Source organism: Pleurodeles waltl, chromosome 8, assembly GCF_031143425.1.
Source record: "Pleurodeles waltl isolate 20211129_DDA chromosome 8, aPleWal1.hap1.20221129, whole genome shotgun sequence".
In the NCBI taxonomy this organism is placed as follows: domain Eukaryota; kingdom Metazoa; phylum Chordata; class Amphibia; order Caudata; family Salamandridae; genus Pleurodeles; species Pleurodeles waltl.
This window is the reverse complement of record NC_090447.1, coordinates 444,000,246-444,012,964: the sequence shown is the minus strand read 5'-3', so window position 1 is coordinate 444,012,964 and position 12,719 is coordinate 444,000,246.

Here is a 12,719-nt window from a genome sequence, read left to right as displayed (position 1 = left end):
GAGCTGGAGGCCAAAATCCACAGCTAGGCAGTTTGCAAAAAGCAGCTCTGTTTTCTTTGTGAAAATGTGAGGTGTCCACGTTGTGTTTTGGGGCATTTCCTGTCGCTGGCGCTAGGCCTACCCCTACAAGTGAGGTACACTTTTTATCGGGAGACTTGGGGTAACGCTGGGTGGAAGGAAATTTGTGGCTCCTCTCTGATTTCAGAACTTTCTGTCACTGAAATGAGAGGAAAAAGTATTTTTTTGGCCAAATTTTGAGGTTCGCAAAGGATTCTGGGTAACAGAATCTGGTCAAAGTCCCACAAGTCACCCCATCTTGGATTCCCCTAGGTGTCTAGTTTTATAAAATGCACAGGTTTGCTAGGTTTCCCTAGGTGCCGGCTGAGCTAGATGCCAAAATCCACAGCTAGACACTTTGCACAAAACAGGTCTGTTTTCTTTGTGAAAATGTGATGTGTCCACGTTGTGTTTTGTGTGGCAGTTCCTTTGCGGGCGCTAGGCCTACCCCCACAAGTGAGGTACCATTTTTATTGGGAAACTTAGGGGAACGCTGGGTGGAAGGACATTTGTGGCTCCTCTCTGATTCCAGAACTTTCTGTCACCGAAATGAGAGGAAAAAGTGTTTTTTTGGCCATATTTTGAGGTTTGCAAAGGATTCTGGGTAACAGAACATGGTCAGAGCCCCAAAAGTCAACCCCTCTTGGATTCCCTTAGGTGTCTAGTTTTAAACAATGCACAGGTTTGGTAGGTTTTCCTAAGTGCCGGCTGAGCTAGAGGCCAAAATCCACAGCTAGGCACTTTGCAAAAAACAGCTCTGTTTTCTTTGTGAAAATGTGATGTGTCCACGTTGTGTTTTGGGGCATTTCCTGTTGCGGGCGCTAGGCCTACCCCTATAAGTGAGGTACCATTTTTATCAGGAGACTTCGGGGAACGTTGGGTGGAAGGAAATTTGTGGCTCCTCTCTGATTTCAGAACTTTCTGTCACCGAAATGAGAGGAAAAAGTGTTTTGTTGGCCAAATTTTGAGGTTTGCAAAGGATTCTGGGTAACAGAACCTGGTGAAAGCCCCACAAGTCGCCCTTTCTTGGATTCCCCTAGGTGTCTAGTTTAAAAAAAATGCACAGGTTTGCTAGGTATCCCTAGGTGCCGGCTGAGCTAGAGGCCAACATCCACAGCTAGGCACTTTGCACAAAACAGCTCTGTTTTCTTTTTTAAAATGTGATGTGTCCACATTGTGTTTTGGGCGGCATTTCCTGTCGCGGGTGCTAGGCCTAGCCCCGCAAGTGAGGTACCATTTGTATCGGGAGACTTAGGGGAACGCTGGGTTGAAGGAAATTTGTGGCTTGTCTCTGATTCCAGAACTTTCTGTCACCGAAATGAGTGGAAAAAGTGTTTTTTTGGCCAAATTGTGAGGGTTGCAAAGGATTCTGGGTAACAGAACCTGGTAAAAGCCCCACAAGTCACCGCTTCTTGGATTCCCATAGGTGTCTAGTTTAAAAAAATGCACAGGTTTGCTAGGTTTCCCTAGGTGCCGGCTGAGCTTGAGGCCAAAAGCCACAGATAGGCACTTTGCACAAAACAGCTCTGTTTTCTTTGTGAAAATGTGATGTGTCCACGTTGTGGTTTGGGGCATTTCCTGTCGTGGGCGCTAGGCCTACCCCTACAAGTGAGGTACCATTTTTATCGGGAGACTTAGGGGAACGCTGGGTGGAAGGAAATTTGTGGCTTCTCCCTGATTCCAGAACTTTCTGTCGCCGAAATGAGAGGAAAAAGTGTTTTTGTGGCCAAAGTTTGAGGTTTGCAAAGGATTCTGGGTAACAGAACATGGTCAGAATCCCACAAGTCAACCCATCTTGGATTCCCCTGGGTGTCTAGTTTTTAGAAATGCACAGGTTTTCTAGGTTTCCCCAGGTGCTGGCTGAACTAGAGGCCAAAATCCACAGCTAGGCACTTTGCAAAAAACAGCTCTGTTTTGTTTGTGAAAATGTGATGTGTCCACGTTGTGTTTTGGGTGGCATTTCCTTTTGCGGGCGCTAGTCCTACCCCCTCAAGTGAGGTACCATTTTTATTGGGAGAGTTAGGGGAACGCTGGGTGGAAGGACATTTGTGGCTCCTCTCTGATTCCAGAACTTTCTGTCACCGAAATGAGAGGAAAAGGTGTTTTTTTGGTCAAATTTTGAGGTTTGCAAAGGATTCTGGGTAACAGAACATGGTCAGAGCCCCACAAGTCAACCCCTCTTAGATTCCCCTAGGTGTCTAGTTTTAAGAAATGCACAGGTTTGCTAGGTTTCCCTAGGTGCTGGCTGAGCTAGAAGCCAAAATCCACAGCTAGGCACTTTGCAAAAAACAGCTCTGTTTTCTTTGTGAAAATGTATGTGTCCATGTTGTGTTTTGGGGCATTTCCTGTCGTGGGCGCTAGGCCTACCCATACAAGTGAGGTACCATTTTTATCAGGAGACTTGAGGGAACGCTGGGTGGAAGGACATTTTTGGCTCCTCTGTGTTTCTAGAACTTTCTATCACCGAAATGAGAGGAAAAAGTAGTTTTTTTGGACAAATTTCTAGGTTTGCAAAGGATTCTGGGTAACAGGACATGGTCAGAGCCCCACAAGTCACCCCATCTTGGATTTGCCTAGGTGTCTAGTTTTCACAAATGCACAGGTTTGCTAGAAGCCAAAATCCACAGCTAGGCACTTTTAAAAAAACAGCTCTGTTTTCTTTGTGAAAATGTGATGTGTCCACGTTGTGTTTTGGGGCATTTCCTGTCGCGGGCGCTAGGCCTACCCCTATAAGTGAGGTACCATTTTTATCAGGAGACTTCGGGGAACGTTGGGTGGAAGGAAATTTGTGGCTCCTCTCTGATTTCAGAACTTTCTGTCACCGAAATGAGAGGAAAAAGTGTTATGTTGGCCAAATTTTGAGGTTTGCAAAGGATTCTGGGTAACAGAACCTGGTGAAAGCCCCACAAGTCGCCCTTTCTTGGATTCCCCTAGGTGTCTAGTTTAAAAAAAATGCACAGGTTTGCTAGGTTTCCCTAGGTGCCGGCTGAGCTAGAGGCCAACATCCACAGCTAGGCACTTTGCACAAAACAGCTCTGTTTTCTTTTTTAAAATGTGATGTGTCCACATTGTGTTTTGGGCGGCATTTCCTGTCGCGGGTGCTAGGCCTAGCCCCGCAAGTGAGGTACCATTTGTATCGGGAGATGTCTAGGTTTAAAAAATGCACAGGTTTTCTAGGTTTCCCCAGGTGCTGGCTGAACTAGAGGCCAAAATCCACAGCTAGGCACTTTGCAAAAAACAGCTCTGTTTTCTTTGTGAAAATGTGATGTGTCCACGTTGTGTTTTGGGGCATTTCCTGTTGCGGGCGCTAGCCCTACCCCTACAAGTGAGGTACCATTTTTATCGGGAGACTTGGAGGAACACTGGGTGGAAGGAAATTTGTGGCTCCTCTCTGATTCAAGAACTTTCTGTCACCGAAATGAGAGGAAAAAGCATTTTTTTGGCCAAATTTTGAGGTTCGCAAAGGATTCTGGGTAACAGAATCTGGTCAAAGTCCCACAAGTCACCCCATCTTGGATTCCCCTAGGTGTCTAGTTTTATAAAATGCACAGGTTTGCTAGGTTTCCCTAGGTGCCGGCTGAGCTAGATGCCAAAATCCACAGCTAGGCACTTTGCACAAAACAGGTCTGTTTTCTTTGTGAAAATGTGATGTGTCCACGTTGTGTTTTGTGTGGCAGTTCCTTTGCGGGCGCTAGGCCTACCCCCACAAGTGAGGTACCATTTTTATTGGGAAACTTAGGGGAACGCTGGGTGGAAGGACATTTGTGGCTCCTCTCTGATTCCAGAACTTTCTGTCACCGAAATGAGAGGAAAAAGTGTTTTTTTGGCCATATTTTGAGGTTTGCAAAGGATTGTGGGTAACAGAACATGGTCAGAGCCCCACAAGTCAACCCCTCTTGGATTCCCTTAGGTGTCTAGTTTTAAACAATGCACAGGTTTGCTAGGTTTTCCTAAGTGCCGGCTGAGCTAGAGGCCAAAATCCACAGCTAGGCACTTTGCAAAAAACAGCTCTGTTTTCTTTGTGAAAATGTGATGTGTCCACGTTGTGTTTTGGGGCATTTCCTGTCACGGGCGCTAGGCCTACCCCTATAAGTGAGGTACCATTTTTATCGGGAGACTTGGGGGAATGCTGAGTGGAAGGAAATTTGTGGCTCCTCTCAGATACCAGAACTTTCTGTCACCGAAATGTGAGGAAAAAGTGTTTTTTTTGCCTAATTTTGAGGTTTGAAAGGATTCTGGGTAACAGAATCTGGTCAGAGCCCCACAAGTCAACCCCTCTTAGATTCCCCTAGGTGTCTAGTTTTTAAAAATGCACAGGTTTGCTAGGTTTCCTTAGGTGCTGGCTGAGCTAGAGGCCAAAATCCACAGCTAGGCACTTTGCACAAAACAGCTCTGTTTTCTTTGTGAAAATGTGATGTGTCCACGTTGTGTTTTGGGGCATTTCCTGTCGCGGGCGCTAGGCCTACCCCTATAAGTGAGGTACCATTTTTATCGGGAGACTTGGGGGAATGCTGAGTGGAAGGAAATTTGTGGCTCCTCTCAGATACCAGAACTTTCTGTCACCGAAATGTGAGGAAAAAGTGTTTTTTTTGCCTAATTTTGAGGTTTGAAAGGATTCTGGGTAACAGAATCTGGTCAGAGCCCCACAAGTCAACCCCTCTTAGATTCCCCTAGGTGTCTAGTTTTTAAAAATGCACAGGTTTGCTAGGTTTCCTTAGGTGCTGGCTGAGCTAGAGGCCAAAATCCACAGCTAGGCACTTTGCACAAAACAGCTCTGTTTTCTTTGTGAAAATGTGATGTGTCCACGTTGTGTTTTGGGTGGTATTTCCTTTTGCGGGCGCTAGGCGTACCCCCACAAGCAAGGTACCATTTTTATCGGGAGACTTAGGGGAATGCTGGGTGGAAGGAAATTTGTGGCTCATCTCTGATTCCAAAACTTTCTGTCACCGAAGTGAGAGGAAAAAGTGTTTTTTTGGCCAAATTTTGAGGTTTGCAAAGGATTCTGGGTAACAGAACCTGGTCAGAGCCCCACAAGTCACCCCATCTTGGATTCCCTTAGGTGTCTAGTTTTCAACAATGCACAGGTTTGCTAGATTTCCCTAGGTGCTGGCTGAGCTAGAGGCCAAATTCCACAGCTAGGCACTTTGCAAAAAACAGCTCTGTTTTCTTTGTGAAAATGTGATGTGTCCACGTTCTGTTTTAGGGCATTTACTGTCGCGGGCGCTAGGCCTACCCCTATAAGTGAGGTACCATTTTTATCAGGAGACTTCGGGGAACGTTGCGTGGAAGGAAATTTGTGGCTCCTCTCTGATTTCAGAACTTTCTGTCACCGAAATGAGAGGAAAAAGTGTTTTTTTGGCCATATTGTGAGGGTTGCAAAGGATTCTGGGTAACAGAACCTGGTAAAAGCCCCACAAGTCACCCCTTCTTGGATTCCCCTAGGTGTCTAGTTTTAAAAAATGCACAGGTTTGCTAGGTTTCCCTAGGTGCCGGCTGAGATGAAGCCAAAATCCACAGATAGGCACTTTGCACAAAACAGCTCTGTTTTCTTTGTGAAAATGTGATGTGTCCACGTTGTGTTTTGGGGCATTTCCTGTCGTGGGTGCTAGGCCTACCCCTACAAGTGAGGTACCATTTTTATCGGGAGACTTGGGGGAACGCTGGGTGGAAGGAAATTTGTGGCTTCTCCCTGATTCCAGAACTTTCTGTCACCGAAATGAGAGGAAAAAGTGTTTTTGTGGCCAAAGTTTGAGGTTTGCAAAGGATTCTGGGTAACAGAACATGGTCAGAGCCCCACAAGTCAACCCATCTTGGATTCCCCTAGGTGTCTAGGTTTAAAAAATGCACAGGTTTTCTAGGTTTCCCCAGGTGCTGGCTGAACTAGAGGCCAAAATCCACAGCTAGGCACTTTGCAAAAAACAGCTCTGTTTTCTTTGTGAAAATGTGATGTGTCCACGTTGTGTTTTGGGGCATTTCCTGTTGCGGGCGCTAGGCCTACCCCTACAAGTGAGGTACCATTTTTATCGGGAGACTTGGAGGAACACTGGGTGGAAGGAAATTTGTGGCTCCTCTCTGATTCAAGAACTTTCTGTCACCGAAATGAGAGGAAAAAGCATTTTTTTGGCCAAAGTTTGAGGTTTGCAAAGGATTCTGGGTAACAGAACCTGGTCATAGCCCGACAAGTCACCCCATCTTGGATTCCCCTAGGTGTCTAGTTTTATAAAATGCACAGGTTTGCTAGGTTTCCCTAGGAGCCGGCTGAGCTAGATGCCAAAATCCACAGCTAGGCACTTTGCACAAAACAGCTCTGTTTTCTTTGTGAAAATGTGATGTGTCCACGTTGTGTTTTGGGTGGCATTTCCTTTAGCGGGCGCTAGTCCTACCCCCTCAAGTGAGGTACCATTTTTATTGGGAGAGTTAGGGGAACGCTGGGTGGAAGGACATTTGTGGCTCCTCTCTGATTCCAGAACTTTCTGTCACCGAAATGAGAAGAAAAAGTGTTTTTTTTTGCCAAATTTTGAGGTTTGCAAAGGATTCTGGGTAACAGAACATGGTCAGAGCCCCACAAGTCCACCCCTCCTAGATTCCCTTAGGTGTCTAGTTTTTAAAAATGCACAGGTTTGCTAGGTTTCCTTAGGTGCCGGCTGAACTAGAGGCCAAAATCCACAGCTAGGCACTTTGCAAAAAACAGCTCTGTTTTCTTTGTGAAAATGTGATGTGTCCACGTTGGGTTTTGGGGCATTTTCTATCACGGGCGCTAGACCTACCCCCACAAGTGAGGTACAATTTTTATCTGGAGACTTGGGGAGCGCTGGGTGGAAGGAAATTTGTGGCTCCTCTCTGATTTCAGAACTTTCTGTCACCGAAATGAGAGGAAAAAGTGTTTTTTGGCCAAATTTTGAGGTTTTCAAAGGATTCTGGGTAACAGAACCTGGTAAAAGCCCCACAAGTCAACCCTTCTTGGATTCCCCTAGGTGTTTAGTTTTAAAAAAATGCACAGGTTTGCTAGGTTTCCTTAGGTGCCGGCTGAGCTAGAGGCCAAAATCCACAGCTAGGCACATTGCACAAAACAGCTCTTTTTTCTTTGTGAAAATGTGATGTGTCCATGTTATGTTTTGGGTGGCATTTCTTTTTGCGGGCGCTAGGCCTAACCCAACAAGTGAGGTACCATTTTTATCAGGAGACTTCGTGGAACGTTGCGTGGAAGGAAATTTGTGGCTCCTCTCTGATTTCAGAACTTTCTGTCACCGAAATGAGAGGAAAAAGTATTTTTGTGGCCAAATTTTGAGGTTTGCAAAGGATTCTGGGTAACAGAACCTGGTCAGAGCCCCACAAGTCACCCCATCTTGGATTCCCTTAGGTGCCTAGTTTTAAACAATGCACAGGTTTGCTAGGTTTCCCTAGGTGCCGGCTGAGCTAGAGGCCAAATTTCACAGGTAGGCACTTTGCAAAAAACAGCTCTGTTTCTTTTTGTGAAAATGTGATGTGTCCACGTTGTGTTTTGGGGCCTTTCCTGTCACGGGCGCTAGGCCTACCCCTACAAGTGAGGTACCATTTTTATCAGGAGACTTGGAGGAAAACTGGGTGGAAGGACATTTGTGGCTCCTATCTGATTCAAGAACTTTCTGTCACCGAGATGAGAGGAAAAAGCATTTTTTTGGCCTGATTTTGAGGTTTGCTAAGGATTCTGGGTAACAGAACCTGGTCAGAGACCCACAAGTCACCTCATCTTGGATTCCCCTAGGTGTCTAGTTTTATAAAATGCACAGGTTTCCTAGGTTTCCCTAGGTGCCGGCTGAGCTAGAGGCCAAAATCCACAGCTAGGCCCTTTGCACAAAACAGCTCTGTTTTCTTTGTGAAAATGTGATGTGTCCACGTCGTGTTTTGGGTGGTATTTCCTTTCGCGGGCGCTAGGCCTACCCCCACAAGTGAGGTACCATTTTTATTGGGAGACTTAGGAGAACGCTGGGTGGAAGGACATTTGTGGCTCCTCTCTGATTCCAGAACTTTCTGTCACCGAAATGAGAGGAAAAAGTGTTTTTTTGGCCAAATTTTGAGGTTTGCAAAGGATTCTGGGTAACAGAACATGGTCAGAGCCCCACAAGTCAACCCCTCTTAGATTCCCCTAGGTGTCTAGTTTTTAAAAATGCACAGGTTTACTTAGTTTCCCTAGGTGCTGGCTGAGCTAGACGCCAAAATCCACAGCTAGGCACTTTGCAAAAAACAGCTCTGTTTTCTTTGTGAAAATGTGATGTGTCCATGTTGTGTTTTGGGGCATTTCCTGTCGCGGGCGCTAGGCCTACCCATACAAATGAGGTACCATTTTTATCGGGAGACTTGAGGGAACGCTGGGTGGAAGGAAATTTGTGGCTCCTCTCTGATTCAAGAACTTTCTATCACCGAAATGAGAGGAAAAAGTGTTTTTTTTTGGCCACATTTTGAGGTTTGCAAAGGATTCTGGGTACAGAACCTGGTCAAAGCCCCACAAGTCACCCCATCTTGGATTTGCCTAGGTGTCTTGTTTTCACAAATGCACAGGTTTGCTAGGTTTCCCTAGGTGCCGGCTGAGCTAGAGGCCAAAATCCACAGATAGGCACGTTGCAGAAAACAGCTCTGTTTTCTTTGTGAAAATGTGATGTGTCCATGTTGTGTTTTGGGGCATTTCCTGTCGCGGGCGCTAGGCCTACCCATACAAGTGAGGTACAATTTTTATCGGGAGACTTGAGGGAACGCTGGGTGGAAGGAAATTTGTGGCTCCTCTCTGATTCCAGAACTTTCTATCACCGAAATGAGAGGAAAAAGTGTTTTTTTTTGTCCACATTTTGAGGTTTGCAAAGGATTCTGGGTACAGAACCTGGTCAAAGCCCCACAAGTCACCCCATCTTGGATTTGCCTAGGTGTCTAGTTTTCACAAATGCACAGGTTTGCTAGGTTTCCCTAGGTGCCGGCTGAGCTAGAGGCCAAAATCCACAGATAGGCACTTTGCACAAAACAGCTCTGTTTTCTTTGTGAAAATGTGATGTGTCCACGTTATGTTTTGGGTGGCATTTCTTTTCGCAGGCGCTAGGCCTAACCCAGCAAGTGAGGTACCATTTTTATCGGGAGACTTGGGAGAATGCTGGGTGGAAGGACATTTGTGGCTTCTCTCTGATTCCAGAACTTTCTGTCACCGAAGTGAGAGGAAAAAGTGTTTTTTTGGCCAAATTTTGAGGTTTGCAAAGGATTCTGGGTAACAGAACATGGTCAGAGCCCCACAAGTCAACCCCTCTTAGATTCCCTTAGGTGTCTAGTTTTTAAAAATGCACAGGTTTGCTAGGTTTCCTTAGGTGCCGGCTGAACTAGAGGCCAAAATCCACAGCTAGGCACTTTGCAAAAAACAGCTCTGTTTTCTTTGTGAAAATGTGATGTGTCCACGTTGGGTTTTGGGGCATTTTCTATCACGGGCGCTAGACCTACCCCCACAAGTGAGGTACAATTTTTATCTGGAGACTTGGGGAGCGCTGGGTGGAAGGAAATTTGTGGCTCCTCTCTGATTTCAGAACTTTCTGTCACTGAAATGAGAGGAAAAAGTGTTTTTTGGCCAAATTTTGAGGTTTTCAAAGGATTCTGGGTAACAGAACCTGGTAAAAGCCCCACAAGTCAACCCTTCTTGGATTCCCCTAGGTGTTTAGTTTTAAAAAAATGCACAGGTTTGCTAGCTTTCCTTAGGTGCCGGCTGAGCTAGAGGCCAAAATCCACAGCTAGGCACATTGCACAAAACAGCTCTTTTTTCTTTGTGAAAATGTGATGTGTCCATGTTATGTTTTGGGTGGCATTTCTTTTTGCGGGCGCTAGGCCTAACCCAACAAGTGAGGTACCATTTTTATCGGGAGACTTGGGAGAATGCTGGGTGGAAGGAAATTTGTGGCTCCTCTCTGATTCCAGAACTTTCTGTCACCGAAGTGAGAGGAAAAAGTGTTTTTTTGGCCAAATTTTGAGGTTTGCAAAGGATTCTGGGTAACAGAACCTGGGCAGAGCCCCACATGTCACCCCATCTTGGATTCCCTTAGGTGTCTAGTTTTAAAGAATGCACAGGTTTGCTAGGTTTCCCTAGGTGCCGGCTGAGCTAGAGGCCAAATTCCACAGCTAGGCACTTTGCAAAAAACAGCTCTGTTTTCTTTGTGAAAATGTGATGTGTCCACGTTCTGTTTTAGGGCATTTCCTGTCGCGGGCGCTAGGCCTACCCCTATAAGTGAGGTACCATTTTTAGCAGGAGACTTCGGGGAACGTTGCGTGGAAGGAAATTTGTGGCTCCTCTCTGATTCCATAACTTTCTGTCACCGAAATGAGAGGAAAAAGTATTTTTTTGGCCAAATTTTGAGGTTCGCAAAGGATTCTGGGTAACAGAACCTGGTCAGAGCCCAACAAGTCACCCCATCCTGGATTCCCCTAGGTGTCTAGTTTTAAAAAATGCACAGGTTTGCTAGGTTACCCTAGGTGCCGGCTGAGCTAGAGGCGAAAATCCACAGCTAGGCAATTTGCACAAAACAGCTCTGTTTTCTTTGTGAAAATGTGATGTGTCTACGTTGTGTTTTGGGTGGCATTTTCTTTTGCGGGCGCTAGGCGTACCCCCACAAGCAAGGTACCATTTTTATCGGGAGACTTAGGGGAATGCTGGGTGGAAGGAAATTTGTGGGTCCTCTCTGATTCCAGAACTTTCTGTCACCGAAGTGAGAGGAAAAAGTGTTTTTTTGGCCAAATTTTGAGGTTTGCAAAGGATTCTGGGTAACAGAACCTGATCAGAGCCCCACAAGTCACCCCATCTTGGATTCCCTTAGGTGTCTAGTTTTAAAGAATGCACAGGTTTGCTAGGTTTCCCTAGGTGCCGGCTGAGCTAGAGGCCAAATTCCACAGCTAGGCACTTTGCAAAAAACAGCTCTGTTTTCTTTGTGAAAATGTGATGTGTCCACGTTCTGTTTTAGGGCATTTCCTGTCGCGGGCGCTAGGCCTACCCCTATAAATGAGGTACCATTTTTATCAGGAGACTTCGGGGAACGTTGCGTGGAAGGACATTTGTGGCTCCTCTCTGATTCCAGAACTTTCTGTCACCGAAATGAGAGGAAAAAGTGTTTTTGTGGCCAAAGTTTGAGGTTTGCAAAGGATTCTGGGTAACAGAACATGGTCAGAGCCCGACAAGTCAACCCATCTTGGATTCCCCTAGGTGTTTAGTTTTAAAAAAAGGACAGGTTTGCCATGTTTCCCTAGGTGCCGGCTGAGCTAGAGGCCAAAATCCACAGCTAGGCACTTTGCAAAAAACAGCTCTTTTTTCTTTGTGAAAATGTGATGTGTCCACGTTGTGTTTTGGGGCATTTCCTATCACGGGCGCTAGACCTACCCCCACAAGTGAGGTACAATTTTTATCTGGAGACTTGGGGGAACGCTGGGTGGAAGGAAATTTGTGGCTCCTCCCTGATTTCAGAACTTTCTGTCACCGAAATGAGAGGAAAAAGTATTTTTTTGGCCAAATTTTGAGGTTCGCAAATGATTCTGGGTAACAGAACCTGGTCAGAGCCCAACAAGTCACCCCATCCTGGATTCCCCTAGGTGTCTAGTTTTAAAAAATGCACAGGTTTGCTAGGTTACCCTAGGTGCCGGCTGAGCTAGAGGCCAAAATCCACAGCTAGGCACTTTGCACAAAACAGCTCTGTTTTCTTTGTGAAAATGTTGTGTCTACGTTGTGTTTTGGGTGGCATTTTCTTTTGCGGGCGCTAGGCGTACCCCTACAAGTGAGGTACCATTTTTATCGGGAGACTTGGAGGAACACTGGGTGGAAGGAAATTTGTGGCTCCTCTCTGATTCAAGAACTTTCTGTCACCGAAATGAGAGGAAAAAGCATTTTTTTGGCCAAATTCTGAGGTTTGCAAAGGATTCTGGGTAACAGAACCTGGTCATAGCCCCACAAGTCACCCCATCTTGGATTCCCCTAGGTGTCTAGTTTTATAAAATGCACAGGTTTGCTAGGTTTCCCTAGGAGCCGGCTGAGCTAGAGGCCAAAATCCACAGCTAGGCACTTTGCACAAAACAGCTGTTTTCTTTGTGAAAATGTGATGTGTCCACGTTGTGTTTTGGGTGGCATTTCCTTTTGCGGGCGCTAATCCTACCCCCTCAAGTGAGGTACCATTTTTATTGGGAGAGTTAGGGGAACGCTGGGTGGAAGGACATTTGTGGCTCCTCTCTGATTCCAGAACTTTCTGTCACCGAAATGAGAAGAAAAAGTGTTTTTTTGGCCAAATTTGAGGTTTGCAAAGGATTCTGTGTAACAGAACATGGTCAGAGCCCCACAAGTCAACCCCTCTTAGATTCCCCTAGGTGTCTAGTTTTTAAAAATGCACAGGTTTGCTAGGTTTCCTTAGGTGCCGGCTGAGCTAGAGGCCAAAATCCACAGCTAGGCACTTTGCAAAAAACAGCTCTGTTTTCTTTGTGAAAATGTGATGTGTCCACGTTGTGTTTTGGGGCTTTTCCTATCACGGGCGCTAGACCTACCCCCACAAGTGAGGTACAATTTTTATCTGGAGACTTGGGGGAACGCTGGGTGGAGGGAAATTTGTGGCTCCTCTCTGATTTCAGAACTTTCTGTCACCGAAATGAGAGGAAAATGTATTTTTTTGGCCAAATTTTGAGGT